The 26,129-nt window shown below is 37.1% G+C and overlaps 1 protein-coding gene and 1 pseudogene across 38 annotated transcripts in view; one reads left to right on the top strand and one right to left on the bottom strand.

The window, feature by feature from the left end:
• Positions 1 to 26,129, bottom strand: part of SLMAP (sarcolemma associated protein) — a 143,403-nt gene that overhangs the window by 90,011 nt on the left and 27,263 nt on the right. The gene's annotated exons all lie outside the window — the stretch shown is intronic.
• On the top strand, positions 14,908 to 19,654 carry LOC116566944 (annotated as a pseudogene).

The raw sequence follows: 26,129 nt of genomic DNA, 5'->3' as shown, positions 1-26,129 counted from the left end.
AATGGCAGACCTTGAAAGGAGATCAAAATTATAACATACTATTTCAAAACAAGCTTAGAGATATTAAGAAAATAATTCAAGACATGAAAAAGAAATATAAATCACAATTACAAAACTCCAGAAAATATGAAAGAACTCAAAAGAAAACAAAAATAATCATTTCAGAAATGAACACAAAATTAGAAGGGCACAAGTGACTATAACAATCCATTAAGATAAATAAAAGGTGAAAAGGAAGACATTTTTAAAAATTAAAAAGAAATGAAGTGACATCAGCAAAATGGCTGAGTAGGCAGCTCTAAGCTCCCACTCCCCCACTTCAAAAACATTGAAAAACAAGTAGAAACTGTCAGAACCAACTTGTTAGAATTAGAATTAGAACTTTGGAAAATAGTCTTACAGCAACCAATTGAACACTGAATCAGGAAAAACACATTTAAAAACGGTAGGACATCTTTGTGGCATTATTTACCCTTTTTTCATTCCCTTCCCCAGAACAAAAGAAGTCTTGAAGACGTTAGCCTACATTCCTAGTGTGAGATCCTGGTACCTAGTTCCAGAGAGAGCAGAGTAGGCCTAAGTCACAAATTATCTTGTCTAACTGTCCTAATTTGTCTGGGGCTACCTAACAGACTGACCTTTACCTCTATTCAGCCTAACTTGCAATTCACCCAAGCTGGAAAAAGCAGAGACTGGCTGAAAAAATGGAACTTATTCCAAGTGGTTCAACATAAGAAAGTCAATCAGTGTATCATACTACATTAATAGAAAAACAAAACCTCACACGATCATATCAAGTGATGCAGAAAAAGCACATGAAAAAACCAACACCCTTTTATGATAACAACAACAACAACAACAACAACAACAACAAAAAACACTCAGCCAGGATTAGAAAGGAGCTTCCAACATGATAAAGGAAACCCCACAGCTAACTTAATACTCAATGATGAAAGAGTAAAAGCTTTCTTCCTAAGATCAGGAACATGAAAAGGAAGCCTGCTTTTACCACTGCTATGCAATGCTGTACTGGAAGTTCTAAGAAAAAGAAACAAAAGGCATCCAAATTGGAAAGGAGGAAGTAAGGAGGAAGTATATGTATTCACAGATGACATGATTCTATACATGGAAAAATCCCAAAGAACCCACAAGAAAGCTACTAGAATTAATAAATACAGCAAAGCTGCAGCTTAAAAGACAAACACACACAAACCAGTTATGTTTCTACACATCAGCAATGCACAATCCAGGAAGGAAGTTAAGACAGCAATTCCATTTATAAGAGCACCTAAATAAAACACGTAGGGGGGACACCTGGGTGGCTCAGTCAGTTAGGCGTCTGCCTTTGGCTCATGTCATGATCCCAGGGTGCTGGGATCAAGTCCCGTATCAAATGCCTTGCTCAGTGGGGAGCCTGCCTCTCCTCTGCCTGCCACTCCCACTACTTATGTTCTCTCTCTCTGACAAATAAATAAATAAAATCTTAAAATTTTTTTAAAAAGCACCTAGGAATAAATTTAACTAAAGAGGTAAAAGACTTACACATTGAGAACTACAAAATATTAAAGAAATACAAAGGCATCCCATGTTCATGGACTGAAAGAGTATTGTTAAGGTGTCAATATTCACCAGTGATCTACAGGTTTAATGCAACCCCTATTAAGATTCAAATCAGCCTTGGGAGCCTGGGTGGCTCAGTTGTCAAAGCTGCCTTCAGCTCAGGTCATGATCCCAGTGTGGTGGGACTGAAGCCCACATCAGGTTCCCTGCTTAGTGGGAAGCCTGCTTCTCTCTCTCCCACTCCCCCTGCTTGTGTTCCCTCTCTCACTGTGTCTCTCTCTGTCAAATAAATAAATAAAATCTTGGTGCGCCTGGGTGGCTCAGTGGGTTAAAGCATCTGCCTTTGGTTCTGGTCATGATCCCAGGGTTCTGGGATCAAGCCCCGCATCGGGCTCTCTGCCCGGCAGGGAGCCTGCTTCCCTTCCTCTCTCTCTCTGCCTGCCTCTCTGCCTACTTGTGATCTCTGTCTATCAAATAAATTAAAAATAAATAAATAAATAAATAAATAAATAAATAAAATCTTTTTAAAAACCCCTCAAATCAGCTTTTTTGCAGAAATGGAAAAGTCAACCCTCAAATTCGTATGGAATCACAAGGGACCCTGAATAGGCAAACAATCTTGAAAGAACAAAGTTGGAGGATCCACATGCTCTGAATTCAAAACTTACTACAAAACTACTTTAATCAAGGAAGTGTCGTACAGGCAAAAGTATAGACGAATTTAAGTAAAAGTAAAATTAAGAGTTCATAAAAAACACTGTACATCTACATCCAACTGAATATCAACAAAGGTGCCAAAACCATCCAATGGAAAAAGTATAGTCTTTAAATGGACTTGGGACAACTGGATAACCACACATGCAAAAAAAAAAAAAAAGTTACTTTACTATCCCATATACAAAAACTAACTCAAAATGGATCAAAGACTTAAATATAAGAGCTAAAACCATTAAATTCTCTTCATCCTTTATTTCTTCAAAAATTTTTTCATGTTCCTTTCTCTCCCTCTCTTTGCCTTCTGGTATTTTCATAATGTGCATGTTGGTACACTTCATGATGTCCTTTAGGTACTGTTTATTTTTCTTCATCTTTTTCTTCTTCTTCTCAGGGTATTTCAATGGCCCTATCTTCAAGTTTTTTTATTCTTTCCTTTGCCTGCTCAAATATGCCACCAAACCTTCCACTGATTTTTATTTTAGCCCTTGTACTTTTTAAAATTTTTATCTCTCTATTGATATTCCCCACTTTTTTACACATAGTTTCCCTAAATTCCTTTATTTCTTTGTCCATGTTTTCCTTCAGCACTCTGCGCATATTTAAAGTAGTTAAACTTTTTGTCTAATAAGTCCATTGTCTGAGCTTCCTCAGAGATTTCTTTTTTCTCTTGTGAATGGGCCATAGTTTCTATTTCTCCATATGTTTTGTAATTTTTGTTGAAAATTGGACATCTTGAATATTGTAATGTGGTAATTCTAGAAATTAGGTTCTCTCCTCTTTCTAGGGATTGCTATTAATTTGATGAAGGTTACAGCTATCTGTTTAGTAACTTCCAAACTTTTTTGGGTGGGGGCGGGGAGCGCAAAGTCTATATTCCTTGTTGTGTGTTGTCATGGCAGTCTCTGTTCTGTTATTCTGTGGTCAGCCAGAGTCCTGACAGAGATTTCCTTAAATGCCAGAATTTAATCAGAAAAAAAGGGTATTTTGTCTCTTTAAATTCCCTTGGTAGATGCCAGAGAAACCACTTTAGCTGGTGGGGTTTGGAACAATGGCCAGTCTTTGTGCTGGCCCCTCAGTAATCAAAAGCAGCAGTCAAAACATATAACCACAAGTTCTGAAGGACAAGGAAGTCACATCAGGAACCAGGGTCACCCTACCACAAGCTGCCTGCCACAAGGCTGGAGGATAGAAAATGGTAATCAAACACCAAAATTGTGCAAAACACCAAAATTCTCAAAATATACGAGCCTCTTTCTTCATTAAGTACTCCGCTGGCTGCTGCAAGTGCTTGACTGGGCTGAAAAATTCTAAAATAATTGCTTTGGACAGTTCATGCTAGCTTAATAGCTGTCTTGGTGAAAAAGCAATTTTTGGAGCTCCCTTCTCTGCCATCTTCCATGACATCATTCCCATTAGTTCTACTTCAATCTACAGATCTTTTCTAGGGCCAAGTCAAACAAATCCCTAATCTATAATAATAGTTACCATAGCACATAGTCTGCTATGTGCAGGTACTTCTGATCCTCACAACAATCCTACCAAGTAGATATTACCATTTCCATTTTATAGACTAAGAAACTGAGGCTCAGGTATATTGAGTAGCTTGCCATGGTCTTACAGCTATTGCGGATTTGACATTCTTACTTCTTTAAAATCTTCATGATGTCTTCCTCCTTTCCTACTTAAACACTCTCTGGTCTTTGAGTACAAACTTACGAAATATCACTTTGTTTATGAAGTTTTCCTGAAGCAATTAGAATAATAAGAGAGGAGGGTTGGGAGAAGGGGGGTGGGGTTATGGACATTGGGGAGGGTATGTGCTTTGGTGAGTGCTGTGAAGTGTGTAAACCTGGCGATTCACAGACCTATACCCCTGGGGATAAAAATATATGTTTATAAAAAATAAAAAAAATTTTTAAAAGAATAATAAGAATTTATTATTATTATTTATTATTTCATAATTATTTTAAATTTCAACTCCACCATTAAGGCAAATCATTTACTTGGCACCTGTCTTGGAGAGAATGCACACCCATAAAATCAAATTAGAACACCTCTACGCTGAGAATAAGTTAGCAAAATATGAATTAAGTACCCAAATCCTGAGAGGCTGCTGAAAAGAACAGTTAGGCACAGTTAGTTGCTAAGAAGGCACTTATAAGTAAGGGTGGTGATCTAAAAGAAAGGCAAGGAAAATGAGGAGGTGGAGGAGGAACAGGTATTGCAGTACATTTATATCTAGTTAATGCCCAGCCCCAGAGGGTAAAAAAACCAAACAACGGAAGAAGTGGGGAAATATAAGATAAAGTGAAGCTGTAAGAGAGGGCCTTCCATACTGTACAAATAGTTGAGGTTTCTTAAGAGAAGCCACTACTAAAGGATTTGATGCAAATATTGTTTTAGGAAGATTATTCTAACAGCTCTGATAACTTAGCAGCTGTGTGTAGGATGATCTGCAGTGGGAATAACTAGAAATAGGGAGATCCATGGCACATATTTTTTGTCACCAATAATTTAGTTATTTCTTAGAATACATCATGTATGTTTTATATGAATTTGTTTGTTTCTGTATTTTATATATTTTTTGTTTATATAACGTTTTTGGCTTCCTAATTAGCAAAGAACCACATGTTTCAGAGGCTGAATTTTTTAAGTTGTGCCACTGAAGGGGGAAATAAAAAGTTTTATTTATATGTTTTATTTATATACTATAGGAAAACCTATACAAAAGGGGCAAATGTTCTCCAACAAAATGAAATCTCACATGTAAATCAGAATGAACTTGTCCACCCAAAGGTCTTGCAATGTTATGAATCTGCCAAGACTTTTTCCATCTTCAAGTGATATTCCAGACACACTCATTGTACAATTTCTTACAGAGACAGCTCACAAAAGAGAAAAAGGAGAAAGAAAAAATATTTCTATCTCTCTACATAGGAACAGAGATAAGACTATGAAGAATAAACATAGAGAAGGTAGGAAGGAAAAAAATTTTTTTAATTAAATGAGAACATTATAAAACATACAAAACGAAGCTAGAATGACTACACCCTTAAATATGCAAATTGCGACAATCCTTCACTGAGAATTCAGGACAAAGCAAATTAGATTTCTGAAGCTCAGCAAGATACAAAATAAATATATCATCATATTAGTTCTGAGAGGTGAGGCTATTGAAAGCCTACACCAAATTCTAATCCAAAGGAGATTAACCTATTTCCCGAATCCTAAAACTGATAGGTTAACAAGCAAATCCTGATTATTTTCCCCTCTCATGGTTTGTTAATCCCATCAAGATGCATTCAACTTTAAGGTCCCTACTTAAGGTTACTGATATTAAAGAACAGATACTGATCCCAAACTCAACTTTTTAGACCCTAAGAAGCCTCCAATTACTTCATAGAGTATCAAATTTTTTATTTCAATGTTTAAAATAAGTAGGTCTTGGGGCATCTGGGTGGTGCCGCTGGTTAAGCATTAACTCTTGCTTTCACCTCAGGTTATGGTCTCAGGGTCATGAGACTGAGCCCCACATTGGGCTCCACTGAGCACCGAGTCTGCTTGTCCCTCTCCCTCTGCCCTTCCCTCATGCCAGCTCTCTCTCTAAAATAAATAAATAAAATCTTTAAAAATATATAAAAGTAGGTATTTATAAAAATTACCATGGGTGCCTGGGTGGCTCAGTCAGGTTAGCATCTGCCTTTAGTTCAGGTCCTGATCCCAGGGTCCTGAGATCAAGCCCCACATCCTCCAGTTCCCTGCTCAGTGGGGAGTCTGCTTTTCCCTTACCCTCTGCCCCTCCTGCAACTCCTGCTCACGGTCTCTCTCCTTCTCTCAAATAAATAAAATCTTAAAAAAAAAACCCAACATGTATTTTAGCATAGTAGAGATAGAACAAGGGGATATTGTGATATTTTAAATATACTACTCTGACTATACTTTTTAGGTCATTATTTTCCTCAAAAATGTTACTTTAAACATCCTGAGATCAGCTGAAACAACAAAATAATTGCACTCCCACTCTATCTCTAATAGTTAAAAACCTCCTCATAGAATAACAGCCACAAAAGTAAACCATTGTGATCACATTTGTGGGAAATAATGAACAAGGTCACTAGGTTTAAAAGATGGAGGCTTACATTATTTAATAATGCACACAATAGGCTCAGTCTAAGGACAGCTCACATAATTTATATAGTCACTAAGAGGTTGGGGAGAGGAAGAAACTAAAAAAAGATTTCCATTAAAGACTGGCAAAATTGGCAAAATACAGGAGTCTAGATCTTACTTAGAAATTAAAAAAAAAAAAAAACTGCCCACATAAAACACTTCATTTGGCAAACAAATTCAATGGAAATGTTAAAAGATAAAATAGCATATCTACTCCCCAAAAGAACATTCCTAGCTTTTTATTTAGATTTTTATCTTATTTAAAGATTTTATTTATTTATTTGTCAGAGAGAGAGAGCACACAAGCAGGGGGAGCAGCAGGAACCAGATGCAGGATGCCATCCCAGGACCCTGGGATCATGACCTGACCAGAGGCTGATGCCTAACTGAGTTAGCCACCCAGGCACCCCCATTTATAGCTTTTTAAAATGCTTAATAAGGTAATGAACATAACCACGATGGCTTTTTCCATCCTTTAGGCACAACCACTCAGACTGGCATATAATTTTTTTAAAGATTTGATTTTTAAGTAATCTCTACACCCATTATGGGGTTCAAACTCAAAACCCCAAGATCAAAAGTCACATGCTCTTCCAACTGAGCAGGTGCCTCGGCATAGAATTATAATGTTTAGAACACCTTGGTCTTTAATCATGTCTCTTCATTCTCTTTAAAGATTGTATTTATTTAAGACAGTGCAGAGAGGGAGAGAGAGAGGGAGTGCTTGTGAGTGTGAAGTTTACTTTGAAAAGGATCATTGATTTCTTCCACTACATGAAAGGTAACATGTTTATATTCAGAATTCAGCTATATAGAAATTTCAACTACAGAGCAAGGCCAAATAAAGGAGAGTTCACTGCTCAATAGTATCAAAAAATACCACATAATATAAAATAATCACAAGTTTTTGAGTGCTTACAATGTGCTTGGATAAACTACTTTCCATGCATTCTTTCACTTAATCTTTACAACAATCTTAAGACACATGTTTTATTATTCCGATAGTACAGAATAAATAGAACTTTACACTGATGCTAGTTTTTTCCTAAAATGCAAACCTGATCCCTGTTTACAAAAGGGCTGCTGAACCTCTACTGTCTTCGAAATCAAATCCAAGAGCTGTAATAAGTTTCAAAAAAACATCAATCACTTTAATCTGAACTTCCACTCTCCCTAAAAGTATCAACCATTCCAGGGGCACCTGGCTGGCTTGGTAGAGCATGTGACTTTGATCTAAGAGTAATGAGTTCAAGCCCCACATTAGATATTGAGCCTACTTAAAAAAAAAAAAAAAAAGTGTTACCCATTCCAGCCTTGCTTAACTACTAGCAATTCCCCACCCAAGCCCCAAGCCTCCATGTGTTTGCTTATGCTGTTCTTGGACCTCAAGAGCCCTTGCTTCCACCCACTCACACTCTTCACTTGTTAAAAGCCTCCTTTTCTTTCTGATACCCAGTTTAAACACTTTAACAAATAAGATTTCTCTCCCAGATAACATTTCTCACTAAATAAACACTTAGAGACTCAAGGCTTTATTCTAAGTTAAGCAGCTAACTCCCAAAACTTCATGTCCAAATCACACTTGGAATAACACCATTATTCCATCTTTTCTAATCTATAACATTCATTGCCTTTCAGAAAGCTCCCACAGGCAAAAGTCACAAATGGTTTTTTAAAATGTAGAACAAATACATTAAATAATTCATACTCTACATGGAGGCTAAAAAGTTTTGATTTTACACAGGACAGGCCAAACAGTATTACATCCAAATAACAACACGCTATATAAAAGAGAGCATACATTAAAGGTTTGAATTCCACCTCTATCACCTAACTTACTGTGTGACCTTGAGTATTACTTAGTGTTACTTAAACTTTCTGAGCCACCATTTAGTTATAAAAAGGTACTTATAAAAAATCCTTATTTATAAATTGAGGATAATAGAAGTACCTAGCTCAGAGTGTTTGCTGTAAAGGTTAAATTATACTAAGCATGTAAAGTACCAGGCACAGTCCTTTTACATACTAAATGAATGGGAGGAAAAAAATATATATCTATAAAACATTCTCAACCAGCCAGATCAGTTCTGATAATTATAGTTTAATATACAACATTAAATCATATTAAAGCTTTTATAAAAAATAAACAAATGGCAACTATTACGATTTAATTCACAGACTATGCATAAATATGTAGTCATTTTTACTTTCTTTAGCCAAAGGAACTTACACAAGACTTTCCTTTATTGGTTAAAGTTCTTAAAAATAAAGTTCTTTGGGGCTCCTGGGTGGCTCAGTGGGGTAAAGCTTCTGCCTTTGGCTCAGGTCATGATCCCAGGGTCCCGGGATGGAGCCCCATGTTGGGCTCTCTGCTCAGCAGGGAGCCTGCTTCCCTTCCTCTCTCTCTGCCTGCTTCTCTGCCTGCTTGTGATCTCTGTCTGTTAAATAAATAAATAAAATCTTTAAAATAAATAAATAAAGTTCTTTGCCAATTAACCAAATAGTAAACAGCTGATAGGGATATAAACAGATCAGTAACAGCTGAACTCTAACACATACAGGTGTTAAAAATAGAATGTCACTGCCTTATTACATGTGAATATTACCATAAATAACCACAACCTGTGCAGAGAAGGAAAGCACCTAAACCTTTGTCTCACAGCACAAGGTAAAAACATTTTATGAAAAATGCAAAACATCTATCACAATATGAATCAGGGAATTTCCTAATCAAAGTTAAATCTAAAGGAAATTACTACTCTCAGGTATACATAAATACATGTAGAAAATATTATATACATTGCAATCTACATATAGTTCAATTAACATTGTGAACTAAGGGGCACCTGGGTGGCTCAGTGGGTTGAGCTCGGGTCATGATCTCAGGGTCCTGGGATCTAGTCCCACGTCGGGCTCTCTGCTCGGCAGGGAGCCTACTTCCCTTTCTCTCTCTCTCTGCCTGCCTCTCTGCCTGCTTGTGATCTCTGTCTGTCAAATAAATAAATAAAATCTTTAAAAAAGAAGAAAAAAAAAAAACATTGTGAACTAACTTATGAATAAATCAGTTCCATTTCTAAATACAAGCCCTACTAACTCCTGGCCTTGAGTAACAGGGCTGGAAACACAGTCAAGTCATAGAGTAATGCAAATAAAAGGCTGTAATTCACTCATTTCAAAACTCAAAATGCCACCTATTTAAACTACCAGGGCAGAGAGGTCAGTCTCCCCATTACACCTTTCTATACTATTTTAATTTTCTGTTTAAAAAGAGAGAGGGGAGGTGTCTCAGTCAGTTCAGAGTCTGACTCCTGATCTCAGGGTCATGGGATTGAGCCCCACATTCGGCTCTACGCTCAAGTCGGGAGTCTGCTTGGGAGTCTCTCTCTCTCTCCCTCTCACTCTGCCCCTCTCCCTGGCATCCCCACCCCACTGCCTCACATTCACTCTCTCAAATAAATAAAAATCTCTTTAAAAAATAAAATAAAGAGAGAGAGAGAGAGAGAAACATGTATAGGAAGGGGTAAATAAGCATGAAACTCCAAAACTCTCAAAGACATAAAAAGCTCAGGAAGATGGGGAATTAACAGAGTGGTCAATATCAGTTTGACAAAAATTAAAACTAGTGTTTTGTTTGACTCTGGAAAGAATGTGGAGAAATAGCAGTCTCAAATACTGGGCATGAGAATATAAACTGCTACAACCTTTTTGGAAAATGATTTAGCAATACCTATGAAGATTTTCAATGCTTATACTCAATTCTACATCCAGAAATCTAACCTATAGAAGCACTGAAATATTCACACACACACTTACAATAGCAAATGCATAAGCATGTTCACTAAGCAAGGTTAATAGAAATTAAAAACTGAAAACAGCTAAAGCCTAACCAAACTACATTATGCTGATCTGATAAAATATCAGACATCACAATCACAATATCACAATCATCAAAAAATGAAGTAGAGTTATTGGTACTGAAATTAAAATATATCATGATATATACAGTGATCCCTTTTTAGAAAAATGATATATACTTTCACAAAAATAATTATATACACTAATTAAATATAAGTAGATACATTCTAATGGTAGCATACCATTAGAAAACAAAAATCTGAAAGAATATATATAAAATGTTCACAGTGCTTATCTCCACAAAAAGAAATCCTAAATACTTAAACTTTAAAATTAAGAAAGATATAAAATTTTATTAAATTAGCCTAGCAAATTTTCAATTCCACATTATAGTCAGTGGAAGAGAGTAAAAGGAAGATGAAAAGGAAAAAAAAAACAAACCCAGGGATACACACTTAACTACATGAGACAAAAACACACAAAAACAGAATCTGCCAGAAAGAAAACAATCAAGGGAGATCAAAGGGAATGAAGTTCAGTAAATTCAAAAGGAAATTCAAAAGGGTTAGTAAACTAGTCATCATCTTGCACATGTGAAAAAGAGACGTCGGAGGTAAAATCACTGACTTCTGAACTGTACTTAAGAGTTTCTGCAGGGACGCCTGGGTGGCTCAGTTGGTTGGACGACTGCCTTCGGCTCAGGTCATGATCCCGGAGTCCTGGGATGGAGTCCCACATCGGGCTCCCAGCTCCATGGGGAGTCTGCTTCTCCCTCTGATTTCTCCTTGCTCATGCTCTCTCTCACTACCTCTCTCTCAATAAATAAATAAAAATCTTTTAAAAAAAAAGTCTTTAAAAAAAAAAAAGAGTTTTTGCAGCTTACTTCCTTTTTGTTCTTTCATATTAAAGGATTCAGTTCTGAATGGAATAGCTTTAGCAGCCCACCAGAATTCTTTACCTGGGGTAATTCAAACTAAGAGACCTGGTAAAACCACGGTTTTCAGGATTCCTACCCTTAAAATAAAAGTGTTGCAAAACTGAAAAACATAACATTAACCTTTTATACAATACAGCACTTACATGAAATGCAATTTGTAGAGCATAAGATTTCCTAACAGATTGGGTATACAATATGAAAAGGGTCAAGGGCAATACCAAAGTTTTTAACCCAAGCAATTTATGAGGATGCAGTTGCCTCTATGAAAGCCTGAAAGGCTGAAGGTGAGACATTTTGTTTTTTATTTCTTGTTTTGTTTTCAAATGGGGTTGAAGGAGGGGTTAGGACTTGGACTTTGGACATATTAAATTTGAGGTATCTGTTAGACATCAGGTGGAAATGTCAAAAGAACAGTTGGATATGAGCTTACAGTTTGGGTAAGAAGTCTGGGCTTGAGAAAAAAATTTGACTGTCATCAGCAAATACAAAGAATATGAAGTCAAGAGACAGGATGATATCACCAAGACAAGAAGTCAGACAAGAAGACCAGCGACAGAGCTTTGGAGTAATCCAAAATTTACAGGTCAGGGAGAAAAAGACCAACTGAAAGAAATTTAAAAGTTGGCCAGTGAAATATGAGAAGAACCAGGGAAAGTGGTGTGTCCCCAAGGCTATAGGAATGATGTCTTCCAAGAATGTCAGAGAAATCAACTTCGTCAAATAATGCTTAAAAATCAAGTAAGAGAAAACAAAAATGAAAACAAAAACTGACCACTAGAAGAGCAACCAGGAAGCCAGTGATGACCTTGACAATAACTATACAGAAGTAGCAGTGAATGAAAGCTTGGGTGGCTCCGTAGGTTAAGCGTCTCCGTAGGTTAAGTGCCTGACTCCTGAGTTCAGTTCAGGTCATGATCTCAGCGTTATGAGACTGAGCCTCACTGAGCTCCGTGCTGGGCGTGCAGCCTGCTTATGATTCTCTCTCTTCCTCTTCCTCTGCCCCTCCTCCCTCAACCTCTCTCTTTCCCTCTCTTAAAAAAAAAAAAAGAAAAGAAAGCTGACCAGAATGATTCAAGAGAAAATGAATGAGAGGAATAAGAAACCACACATATAGACAAGTCTTTTAAGAAGTTTTGCTGTAGGGGTGCCTGGGTAGCTCAGATGGTTAAGCTAAGCCTACTTAAAATCTTTTTAAGATTTTAAGTAAAATCTTAAAAAAAAAAAAAGTTGTGCTCTAAAGAGAAGCAAAGAAATGAACATGCACAGCCAAGAAAACCAGCAACAAAAAAGGCAACCTACTGAATGAGAAAATATTTGCAAATCATTTATCTAATAAGCGGTAAATATCCAAAATATATAAAGAACTCATTCAACACAAGACAAAAAAAAAAAAAAGAAAAGAAAAGAAAAGAAAAGAAACAATCTGATTTAAAAAAGGGCAGAGGATCTCAACAGACATTTTTCCAAAGAAGACATACAGATGTCTAACGGGTGCATGAGAAGATGTTCAACATCACCAATCATCAGAGAAATATAAATCAAAACCACAAAGAGGTATTTACCTCATACCTGTTGAAATAACTATTATCAAAAAGACAAGAAATAATGTGTTGGGGAGGATGCAGAGAAAACAGATCCCTGTGAACCACTGGTGGGAATGTGAATTGGTACAGCCACTACAGAAACTGGTATGGAAGTTCCTCAAAAAAAACTAAAAAATAGAACTACCATATGATCCAGGAATTCCACTTCTGGGTATTTACCTGAGGAAAATGAAAATATTAACTCAAAAGGATATATATACCCCCATGTTCACTGCAGCATTATTTACAATAGCCAACCTAAGTGTCCACTGACGGATGAATGGATAAAGAAAATGTCTCACACACACACACACACCCACACACACCCCATGGAATATTATTCAGCCATTAAAGAATGAAATTTTGCCAATGATGACAACATAGATTGATTTTTTTTTTTTAAGATTTTATTTATTTATTTGGCAGAGAGAGATCACAAGTAGGCAGAGAGGCAGGCAGAGAGAAAGGAGGAAGCAGGCTCCCTGCCGAGCAGAGAGCCCGATGTGGGGCTCGATCCCAGGACCCTGGGATCATGACCTGAGCCAAAAGCCGAGGCTTTAACCCACTGAGCCACCCAGGTGCCCCAACATATATTGATCTTGAGGGTATTATGCTAAGTGAAATAAATCAGAGAAAGACACATACCACATGATCTCACTTACATGTGGGATCTAAAAAAACAAACTCATAGATAGAACAGACTGGTGGTTGCTGGGGCAGGTACTGGGGGTCAGGAGAAATGGGTGAAGGGTATCAAAACATACAAAATTCTGGTTATGAAATAAATATGTCACAGGGATGTAATGTACAGCATAATGACTATGGCTGTAATACTATATTGCATATGTGAATGTTGGTAGAAGAGCAGGTCGTAAGAGTTCTCATTAAAAGAAAAATATTCTGTTACTATATATGATGATGGATGTTAACTGGACTTATTGTGGTGATCACTTCCCAACATATATAAATACTGACTCATCATGTTGCATACCTGAAACTAATGTTGTATGTCAATTATACCTCAATTTAAAAAACTTACCAAAAAATGAGTAATAGGTAGAAGGGGAAGTGAAGAAATTTTTTCTTTAAATAAGAGCAAAACTGCAGTTTCATATACTAACAAGAATAATCCAGTAGGCAGGAAAGGCACCCTGAGGATTCAGAAGTGGCTTTCTAAAGGAGCTGTCCATCCTGAGTCATGAAGATGAGTGAGTCAAGATGAGTAGAGAGGGGACTGAAACAAAGTAAGCAAAGAGAAGAAGTAAGAAACATGGGGTGGGGGTGGGGGAGGGAGCCTGGCATGTGAAGCACAGGACTGAGGCAGGAGAGGTAAGCAGTCACCAAGCCTTTTAAGACATACATAGCAGAACAAACTTTATTGTATAATGATAGGCGACTTGCCACTATAGGGTTTAAAATGGAAAGTACTGGGGCACCTGGGTGGCTCAGTGGGTTAAAGCCTCTGCTTTCAGCTCAGGTCATGATCCCAGGGTCCTGGGATCCAGCCCGCATTGGGCTCTCTGCTCAGCAGGGAGCCTGCTTCCTCCTCTCTCTCTGCCTGCTTCTCTGCCTACTTGTGATCTCTATCTGTCAAATGAATAAATAAAATCTTTAAAAAAAAAAAAAAAAGAAAAGTACTGAGATCAAACTGACTATGCACATGGGAAGAGGATGGCTTGAGGGGTACAAGACTGGAGGCAGGAAGCCCAGTTATGAGGCTACCAAAATAAAGAAATAACAAGGTTCTAAACTAGGGCAGCATTAGTAGTATAAGGGGGGTAGTGATAGATCCTATGGGCTCAGTGTTGAAGGTAGCAGTTTCTAGTGTGGGTTACTGGGCAGATGATAATACCATTATCTATATTTGGAAATAACTGAGGTGGGGGGTGAGTGAATGATTCATTTCAGTTTGGGGTCTACTGCTTTTGGAGTCTCTGTAAGACATCCAAGTGAGTAAATGTAAGCAGGCAGAAGATAGAAAACTTGGACCTTCGGGCTGAAGATATTTGAAAGGCATCAGCATTTGAGTGGTTATTAAAATTACAGTGATGTATGAGATGATCCAAAACAATTACAGGGAAAAGCATGAATGAACTTTTAGGGACACAAGCATTTACAGAGAAATTAGTGAAGATAATGCTTGAAGGAATATCAGATAGGACAGTCAGAAAAGTACAAGAAAAATCAGGGAAAGAAACATCCAAGAGGCCAGGGAAATATACCTCTCCCATTGCAACAAGAGACGCTGTAAGTGACCTAAATAAGCTGGCAGAAATCAGAGATCAAGAAGTCAAATCACATAACAGTCTGAATTTTTTGATCCTGTTGCATTAATTTTTCAAAAATTAATAGAACCTACAGGGCCCTCTCTTTCTGAGATCCTTAAGCAGTCAAGCCAATTTGAATGGAAATGCCTAAAGCTACACCACTACCTACAGGAAAAGACTATTTCCAGTTGTAGTAGAAGAGTATTTATGGTTGTTCTATATACAGAAAATTGGTAATATATTTCTTAATAAACCAAAATCACTGTCAAGCATAATAAAACAATTAAGAATTTTTGTTTTGCTTTTTATCATTCCTAACTTCTTGACTGTTACATATTTTACTTATGACTTCACATAAATTCAACTAACAATATAAAAATCTTATGACCTTATATAACATGGAAAAGTATTTATAAGCATAGATGATAGGACACCTATAATGTTAGTAATTAGGGGAAAATATTATCAGTGCAATAAAAACATCAGAAATGGAAAGAATTTTTGATGTGGGAAGAAAAAAAATAACTTGAAAGATGCAGGGGGGAAAATAAATAGAGCAAGGAGCAATTTCCATTTCTTGATTTTATCACTTTTAGGGAGACAATTTGTCAAACTAAAAAATTACTTATTGTTGGATAACTGTACTATAGTGTACTAACTGGGAGTGACACAACTGTTTGGTCCCACCCATCAGAAGAACTCCACAGGAACTAAAATAAATAAATAAATAAATAAATAAAAATAAACAGAAGTACATTTGCATATGAGTGCCTAAAGCAAAATCGGTAAAATGCAGAAAGAACGTGACAGATTTACTACTAACGGGAAAGTTTAGAGCATTTTTCTCTTGGAGTGGGGTGGAGAACTCCCAAGGTGTGAGTCATTGGATTAAAGAACAACTGGATCCAGGATTTAGCCAAAGCTGTAAAAGCAGGATCCAGATACAGCAGAGCAAACATGCGCTCTCTTGGCCAGAAAGAAAAAAAGCTGCATTGGGTTAGTGCCTCCAGAGTTAGAATGAGTCACAGACACCAAGTGGCGAGGAAAGCACAACCGGACTCAACTTCAGCACGTGGGAAAAATCCGCAGCTGTTTTTTTATCTTTTGATTTATTCCCTCTCTTAGTAATTTACTATTAAAAACTTTTAATTACATTCAAGGAAGCTAAAATGAAAATTACCTCAGAATCCTAATATTCCAAAGATATAGACAGATAGGCTTGCCACGGTGATTTGCATGTGAATTAGACCAACATATGAAGCAACATCACTACCATACCCTTTCTAGCACTATCAATTTTGCTAACTTAATATAATCTATTTGTAAAATATTTATTTCTGTGATCACTAGCAAGAATGAATGTTTATTTGCTAATTATATTTATCTTGAATGAAAGAACTGCTTGTTTTGTTGGTCTGTTTATCTAGAATAGTCTTGATGGCCTTCTTTTATATTAAAAAAGGCATTTTATGTGTGACATATTCTCATTTTTCTCTCATAATGAATGTAAATGATGCTCCATTTCCATTTTTCCCATTTTTCATGGAACCAAAGTTTTCAATGTTTATTTAGATGCCCATTGATTTTATTTGCCTTCACTTGGCTTTAGGTTCTGGTAGTTGCTCATCTACCAAAAAATCCTGAAGTGGTTTCCATTATTACAAAGTCATACTACAGGTCTTGAACTTTTCATTTACCTATGCCAATCGTTCCACTTTAATTCTTTAATATCATATAACTGTGTTTCTTCTCAAATCTAGTGCTACTACTAAAAAAAATTTTCTGTGGCAAAATAATGATGTGAAATTTAATGGGTTCTTAGGTCTCTACCCAAGAAAAGTGAAAGACACAGAGAAACCTATACAAATAAATGTTCCTAGTAGCACTGTTTATAATAACCAAAAGTTGGAAACAAACCAAATGCCTATCAATTACTGAATATATAAGATGTATCAGCAATAAAAATAAACTACTAATATATTCTACAACATAGATGTAGCTCAAAAACACAATGCTAAGTGAAAGAAGCCATTCACAAAGGACTGCATATGACTTTGTTTTTTTGATATTTCTAGAGTATGCAAATTTACAGAGATAGAAAGTGGTTGCCTAAAGCTGGGTGTAGGACCAAAGACTGAAAGCAAATAGGCCAAAGAGAAACTTTTAGGTGATGAAAATGTTTCACAGCTAGATTATGGTGATGGCTGCAAAACTACAGATTTACTAAAAATCTTTAACTTAAGGTAGACTTAACTTACATTTAAAATGGCAGAATTTTATGGAGTGTAAACCATACTTTAATAAGACTGTTTTTGAAAAGCCAATGAACAAAGGAAGGATAAGAAGAATAAATATACATATATGCATATTCAATAACCCTGAAATATAAAAATTTAAGGGATTCAATTTGTTACTGATAAAAATAACAGGAAGTATCCTAATAAATATTCGGTGCCTCCGAGAGTGACATAGAGAAACATTTCCACAAGTTGATCATGGGAGTATTAATAGGCACAACCTGTCTGGAAAGCAGTTTGGCAAAGTATATCAAGGGAGCTCTTAAAATGTGCCTTTTTTTTTTTTAAAGATTTCATTTATTTATTTATTTGAGAGAAAGAGAGGGAGAGAGCGAGCAAGCACATGAGCAGGGGGAGGGGCAGAGGGAGAGGGAAAAGTGACACGGGGCTCAATCCCTGGGCCCCAGAATCATGACCCAAGCCGAAGGCAGATGCTTAGCCAACTAGCCACCAAGGAGCCCCTTAAAATCTGCCTTGTGATTTACTTCTAAAAATTCAGTCTAAAGAAGAAAGATGAATAAAGATCTAAGTGTAAAAGATATTCAACAAAGCAAAAATTATAATACTTTCAAAAAATGGAAACTATGTAGTTACACAGTTATTCACCAGTGGAAGAATGGTTAAGAAAATTACAGCCCATAGGCGTCTGGGTGGCTCAGTGGGTTAAGCCGCTGCCTTCGGCTCAGGTCATGATTTCAGGGTCCTGGGATCGAGTCCCGCATTGGGTTCTCTGCTCAGCAGGGAGCCTGCTTCCTCCTCTCTCTCTCTCTCTGCCTGCCTCTCTGCCTACTTGTGATCTCTCTCTGTCAAATAAATAAATAAATAACCTTTAAAAAAAAAAAAAAGAAGAAAATTACAGCCCATTCACAAATATTATATACCCTTAAAAAAGTGTTTGTGGGCCTATGGTCCAGAATAGAGAAGGACATCATCACCAATAGCTACCACCACAGCCTGCACTCAAGAGGAAGATACTCACCATTTCCTGTCAGTCACAGCTAGCAGAGTGCTTACTAGTGGCATATCCTGTTACTTTGAAAATGATGCTACATTTGAAATCAAGAAATGTGATCTTCATGGGTTAAAAGAGGTCCCTCCTATCACAACAGTGTTCAGCAGGGAAGAGGGAGTCAGATAATATAGGATGATACAGACTATTCACCAAGAGCATTAACAGAAAACTATTCTTGGTTTTTGTCACTTGTGAAATGTCAGGAAGGTTGTGGGGAACTTGAGATTGGATAAATATCACGGACCATCTCATCTCACTTTTACTGGGCTCATTGCTTCAACTTTACTTGTGGACCTTCTGTCCCAGACATCTGTAGAGTTTATAGTACAAAGAGAAGGTTGTACTGAAGAAAAAGAAGGATCGATGCACATATACACTAAGAACTGCTCCTGGGGCAATGGCATCATCAGAGATCTGGTTCCCTGAGTGCTGGTACTGGTCTAGCCTATAAACACAATGGAAAAGAGGAGTTCTGCTTGACTTTATATTTGAAAATTACGATATGGCAGTTTTGTGGAAATCACTGTTTATTTTCATCCGTAAGAATAACTGCTATGGAATGGGAGCATCTGCTGAGAGAGCAGCAGCCAGCACTGATTACTACAAGAGAGACAATTTTATTCCTGGGCTAAGAGCAGATGGAATGTATGTTTTATGTGTCCAGGAAGCAACAAAGATTGCAGCTGCTTATTATAGATCTGTACAGGGGGCCATGCTGACGGAGCTGTAGACTCACCAATATCAAAGGACACAGTATGAGTGATCCTGGAGTCAGTTGTCATACACAAGAAGAAATTCAAGAAGAGTGACCTCATTATGCTTCTCAAAGATAGAATAGTAGACACCAATACTGTCAGTGTAGAAGAATTAAAGGAAACTGATGTTGAGGTGGGTAAAGAAATTGAAAATACAGTCTAGTTGCAACAGCTGATTATGAACAAACTTTAAAAGAATCAAGACATCATACCTGCAGCAACAATCCACCTTTTAAATTTTTATTAATTTATTTTTTATTTGTGAGAGAGAGAGAGAGAATGCACACACAAGCACACAAGCTGGGGGAGGGTCAAACAGAGAGAGAAAGAGAAATTCTCAAGCAAACACCATACTGAGTGTGGAGCCTGACTTGGGGCTCAATCCCACAACCCTGAGATCATGATCTGAGCCAAAACCAGAGTCTGATGCTTAAGTGACTAAGCCACCCAGGTGCCCCAATAATCCACCTTTTAAAGTTTATGGTGCAAGGGGTGCCTGGGTGGCTCAGTTGGTTAAGCATTTGCCTTTGGCTCAGGTCATGATCCCGGGGTCCTGGGATCGAGTCCCACATCAGGCTCCCTGATCAGCAGGGAATCTGCCTCTCCCTCTCCATCTGCTTCTCCCTGCCCTTGCTCATGCTTGCTTTCTCTCTCTCTCAAATACATAAATAAAAATCTTAAAAAAAAAAAAAAAAAGGTTTATGGTGCAAATCAGTGAATCAAGTTTAAGGGGATCATTTAAAGGAAGACTGTAAAGGAAGACTATAAAAAATCATTATGCCTTCAATGGAACATTCATGGTCAACTTTAAGAAATTTGTGGTCTCAACTTTAAAGGAATAAACCCCATAAAACAAACAAAAATTTTATGAATATTTATACCATGCAATAAAATTAGGGTTAAAATTTTGGGAAGAAATATAATGATTCCAAAGGTCCAGTGGTGCAGTGAAAAGTACAACTTCTTTCCTATGTCCCACAGATTTACCAGTCCCTTCTATATGAAAAATTGATTTTTTAACTGAAACAAATCTAACACAAAAACATAGCTCAAAATGTTTAAAGGAAAAGTTCACAAGTTCTTGCACTCAGGAAGAGAAATATGGAGGGATAAATATAAACACTATGTAATAATAAGAACCAAGTAGCAGAAGTTATAAAAGTATACACTTGGGGAATTTGAAGGGATTGAGTTAAATCTCAGGGAAGACAGAATAAGATATTTGACATGTAGGGTGGGAACTGTCTCATATCTGTGCTTAGACAAAGAACTCATCTTAAAATAAAATCCAATCCCTAAGCAAAAAGAACTCTCCCCTCTTCCATTAGTGAGTCACAAAGCTGTCTTGAGCTGATTTTGTCTATCAAGACACAGCACTTTTCTCCTGCTATGGGAATTAGCTAGATATGTTTTATAAATAAAAATTATTATAATTAGAGGAAAATATCCTCTAATACCTGTTTTAAGTAACAAACGATATCCCTTAACTGTGGAAGTCAAACTCTTGCCTTTCGCTTCCTGGCAATATCACTCAACTAATTTTTCTCTAACACTGAAATAATGACTTCTGTAAGTGGACTGTCTACTATAGCTACAACCCTGCAGAGTAGGGGAGAGTTTCTAAAGATCTAAGAATAAATGTATCAAAATACAACTTTCATTCTTATCCCCTTAATTCTTCTGAATATAAAGTACTTATGTTGAAGGTAGAAGAGTTCAATAAAGTATGGAGGGAAATTAAATTCACTCCTCCCAGGTTCCAAAAATAACCACTACAACGGCTTAACATATTTCTTTATATACAATGTAAGACCAACACTCTGCCTCCCTGACTCATATTTTCAAAGAAGTTTAGAGATATCCTTTATATACAGCTGTATATGTAACTGTCTTTTTCACTTACATCATTATTTTTCATGGCATTAAATATTTTTTGAAAATATGACTAAATACCAAATGACATTTCATAAATTTCATTAATTTAGACTATATATGGTAAATTCCTGCAATTAATTTCTGTGATGAAACTGTTACACCTACATCTTTATGCAACATCTCTGATAATGTTCTTAGATTAAGTCCCTAGAAATGACACTACTAAAGTTTAAAGGGTATGACAATATCTAACATGTATGTGGTTAACAATATTGCCAAATTCACTAGGCCCTTTGCAGATATTTGCTTGTTTAATCCTTGCAAAAGCAAGAGAGAGCAAGAGGCCCAATAAGAGAGGGAATGAATATCCAGAGAGAACAAGTGACTTGCCCAAGATCATGCAGCTAGAAAGTGACAGCCAGGATTCACACCCAGGTAGTCAGGTTCCAGGACCCAAACTCTTAATTACTATGCTGGTCTGTTTTAATTCTACTCTTTTTCAACATAATGAAGTCTCCTAGAAGTTTACTACAAATGTACAAAAACCCTCTGAGAAACCTGTAGTTCTAGGTAAGCATCCCAGGAGATGCTAAAATCTGAAACCCACTATCCTTATCTAGACATTTTATTCTATTCTATTCTACTTTTTTAAAAAGATTATTTACTTATTTATTTGACACAGAGAGAGTGAGATCACAAGCAGGCAGAGAAGCAGGCAGAAAGAGGGGGAAGCAGGCTCCCCGCCGAGCAGAGAGCCCTACACGGGGCTCGATCCCAGGACCCTGAGACCATGACCCCAACCGAAAGCAGAGGCTTAACCCACTGAGCCATCCAGGCGCCCCATATTCTATTCTATTTTAAAGTAGGTTCAGTGCCCATTGTGGAGCCCAACATGGGGCTTGAATTCATGATGCTGAGATCAAGACCTGAGCTGAGATCAAGAGTTAGACACTTAACCAAGTGAGCCACCCAGGAGCCCCTAATCTAAATATTTTAAAAGAGACTATTTAATAAGCCCTTCTCATAAAACCTGATGCAACTGATCAGGTTTTTTGGGGGTTTTTGTTTTTTGTTTTTTGTTTTTTTAAAGATTTTATTTATTTATTTGACAGAGATCACTAGTAGGCAGAGAGGCAGGCAGAGAGAGAGAGAGAGAGAGAGAGGAGGAAGCAGGCTCCCTGCAGAGCAGAGAGCCTGATATGGGGCTCGATCCCAGGACCCTGCGATCATGACCTGAGCCGAAGGCAGAGGCTTTAACCCACTGAGCCACTCAGGCACCCCACCAACTGATCAGGTTTTATTATCAGTTGTTTTACTGATGTTCTGAATATGGATGAAAGAGCCAATTAAGAGAGTACTTAAAAATGATTAAAATAATCATGACCTTGGATTAGGCAATAGCATCTTAGATGTGACATCAAAAGCAAAAATGACAATATAAATGAAGAATTTTAGGATTTTAAGAATTTTAAGATTAAAAATTACTTCAAATATAAAAATAAGTTAAGTTGAACTTCATCAAAATTAAAAACTTCTGTGCTATAAGACACCGTGAGGACCAAAAATTACATCATTCCACTTACATGAGGCACCTAGAATAGGCAAATTCATAGAGCTACAAAGAAGAAACAGCAATTATCAGGGGCTGGGGGAGATGAAGAAGGGGAGATATTGTTTAATAGGTACAGAGTTTCCATGTGGGATGACAGAAAAACTCTGGAAATGAATAAAGGTGATGGCTGCACAACATTGTGAATGTATTTAATTCCACTGAATTCTGAATTGTACACTGAAAATGCTAAAAAATATAGTAAATTTTATGTAATACATATTTTACTGTAATAACAAAAAAGGGCACCAGCTAAACAATCTATAGAATGGAGAAAATATTTGCAAATCACTCAACTAATAAGGGAATTATATCTAGAATATACGACTCAGCAATAAAAAGATAAATAACCTAATTTTTTAAGTGGGAAAGGATATGAACATTTCTCAAAAAAAAAAAGTAATACATGAAAAGATGCACACAACATCATTAGTATTAGAGATATGCAAATCAAAATCACAGTAAGCTATCACTTCACACTAGATGGCTATAATAAAAAAGACCATAAAAAATGTTGACCAGGGCGCCTGGGTGGCTCAGTGGGTTAAGCCGCTGCCTTCGGCTCAGGTCATGATCTCAGAGTCCTGGGATCGAGTCCCGCATCGGGCTCTCTGCTCAGCAGAGAGCCTGCTTCCCTCTCTCTCTCTCTCTGCCTGCCTCTCCATCTACTTGTGATTTCTCTCTGTCAAATAAATAAATAAAAATCTTTAAAAAAAAAATGTTGACCAACAACTAATCTTCGACAAAGCAGGAAAGAATGTCCAATGGAAAAAAGACAGCCTCTTCAATAAATGGTGTTGGGAAAATTGGACAGCCACATGCAGAAAAATGAAATTGGACCATTTCCTTACACCACACACAAAAATAGACTCAAAATGGATGAAGGACCTCAATGTGAGAAAGGAATCCATCAAAATCCTTGAGGAGAACACAGGCAGCAACCTCTTCGACCTCAGCCACAGCAACATCTTCCGAGGAACATCGCCAAAGGCAAGGGAAGCAAGGGCAAAAATGAACTATTGGGATTTCATCAAGATCAAAAGCTTTTGCACAGCAAAGGAAACAGTTAACAAAATCAAAAGACAACTGACAGAATGGGAGAAGATATTTGCAAACAACATATCAGATAAAGGACTAGTGTCCAAAATCTATAAAGAACTTAGCAAACTCAACACCCAAAGAACAAATAATCCAATCAAGAAATAGGCAGAGGACATGAACAGACATTTCTGCAAAAAAGATATCCAGATGGCTAACAGACACATGAAAAAGTGCTCCATATCACTTGGCATCAGGGAAATACAAATCAAAACCACAATGAGATATCACCTCACACCAGTCAGAATGGCTAAAATCAACAAGTCAGGAAATGACAGATGCTGGTGAGGATGCAGAGAAAGGGGAACTCTCCTAAACTGTTGGTGGGAATGCAAGCTGGTGCAACCACTCTGGAAAACAGCATGGAGGTTCCTCAAAATGTTGAAAATAGAACTGCCCTATGACCCAGCAATTGCACTACTGGGTATTTACCCTAAAGATACAAACGTAGTGATCCGAAGGGGCACGTGCACCCGAATGTTTATAGCAGCAATGTCCACAATAGCCAAACTATGGAAAGAACCTAGATGTCCATCAACAGATGAATGGATAAAGAAGATGTGGTGTATATACACAATGGAATACCATGCAGCCATCAAAAGAAATGAAATCTTGCCATTTGTGACAACATGGATGGAACTAGAGCGTATCATGCTTAGTGAAATAAGTCAAGCGGAGAAAGACAACTATCATATGATCTCCCTGATATGAGGAAGTGGTGATGCAACATGTGGGCTTAAGTGGGTAGGAGAAGAATAAATGAAACAAGATGGGATTGGGAGAGAGACAAACCGTAAGTGACTCTTAATCTCACAAAACAAACTGAGGGTTGCTGGGGGGAGGGGGGTTAGGAGAAGGGAGGTGGGGTTATGGACATTGCGGGGAGGGGGGTGTGTGCTTTGGTGAGTGCCGTGGGGTGTGTGGACCTGGTGATTCACGGACCTGTACCCCTGGGGATAAAAATATATGTTTATAAAAAATAAAAAATTTAAAAAAAGAAAAAAAAATGTTGACCAAGTAGAGAAACTGAACGTTCATACACTGCTGATGGAAATGTAAAACAGTGCAGCTGCTTTGGAAAACAGTTTGGTGATTTCTTTAAAACATTAAATATGGAGTTACAATATGACCCAGAAATTCTATTCCTAGATATATAACCAAGAGAACTAAAAACACATGTCCACACAAAACCTTGTACATATAAGTTCACAGTGGTATTACTCATAATAACCAAGAAATAGGAACAACCCAAATGTCCATCAACTGCGTAGGTAGTATATGTCATAAATGAAATGTGGTATGTCCCTACAATGGAATATTATTTGACACAAAAGGTACAGAGTATGGATACATACTACAACACAGATGAACCCTGAAAACACTATGCTGAAAAAAGCCATATACGCAAGTCCACATTATATGATTCCATTTACATGAAGTATGTCCCAGATAGGCAAATCTATAGAGGAAGAAAGTAAATTAATGGTTGCCATTGGCTGGGAGAGGAGGAAATGAAGACTGATTGCTAAATAGGTACAGAGTTTCTTTGGAGGGCAACAAAAATGTTCTGGAAATAAGTAGTGGTAACAGCTGTACACTATAAACCACTAAAGTGTACACATTAAAAAATTAAAATTAAAAATATGGTTACAAAATTTATGATAAATAAATAAATTTTGAAATAAAGTTCTTAGAAGTGGTCTTTAAGACTATAAATATTTGAATTTTGAGAAAATTGGTAGGGAAATTGAAAGAATAAAGACAAAGTCTGTATGGAAACCACAGACAACAGAAATAAAGATAGAAATATAAAAACTATAAAAAAATAAGAATTAGAAAAGTACAAAGTCATGCAAACAAAAGTTTAAAAAGTTCTATTAAAAATCAAATTGAGGGAGGTGCCTGGGTGGCACAATCATTAAGTGTCTGACTCTTAGTTTTGGCTCAGGTCGTATCTCAGGGTCCTGAGATAGAGCCTTGAGTCAGGCTCCACACTTAGCATTGAGATTCTCTTTCCCTCTCCCTTTGCCCCTCCCACTCTCTCTCTCTCTCTCAAATAAATAAATCTTTTTTAAAAAATCACACTGAGGAAAATGGAAAAGTGAGTTTTAGAGTAGAAATAAAATAACAAAACAAAAAAATAACCACCAAAACAAAATCATTCAATGACTCATCTAAGCAGTTTCCTGATGACTTTCAAAAATAATAAGGTTGGGGTGCCTGGGTGGCTTAGTGGATTAAAGCCTCTGCCTTTCGGCTCAGGTTATGATCTCAGGGTCCCGGAATCGAGCCCACATCGGGCTCTCAACTTGATGGAGAGCCTGCTCCCCTTCTCTCTCTGCCTGCCTCTCTGCCTACTAGTGATCTGTCAAATAAATAAATAAATAAAATATT

The sequence above is a fragment of the Mustela erminea genome, chromosome 1 (genome assembly GCF_009829155.1).
Source record: "Mustela erminea isolate mMusErm1 chromosome 1, mMusErm1.Pri, whole genome shotgun sequence".
NCBI classification, from domain to species: Eukaryota; Metazoa; Chordata; class Mammalia; order Carnivora; family Mustelidae; genus Mustela; species Mustela erminea.
This window is presented reverse-complemented; position numbering and strand designations above follow the sequence as displayed.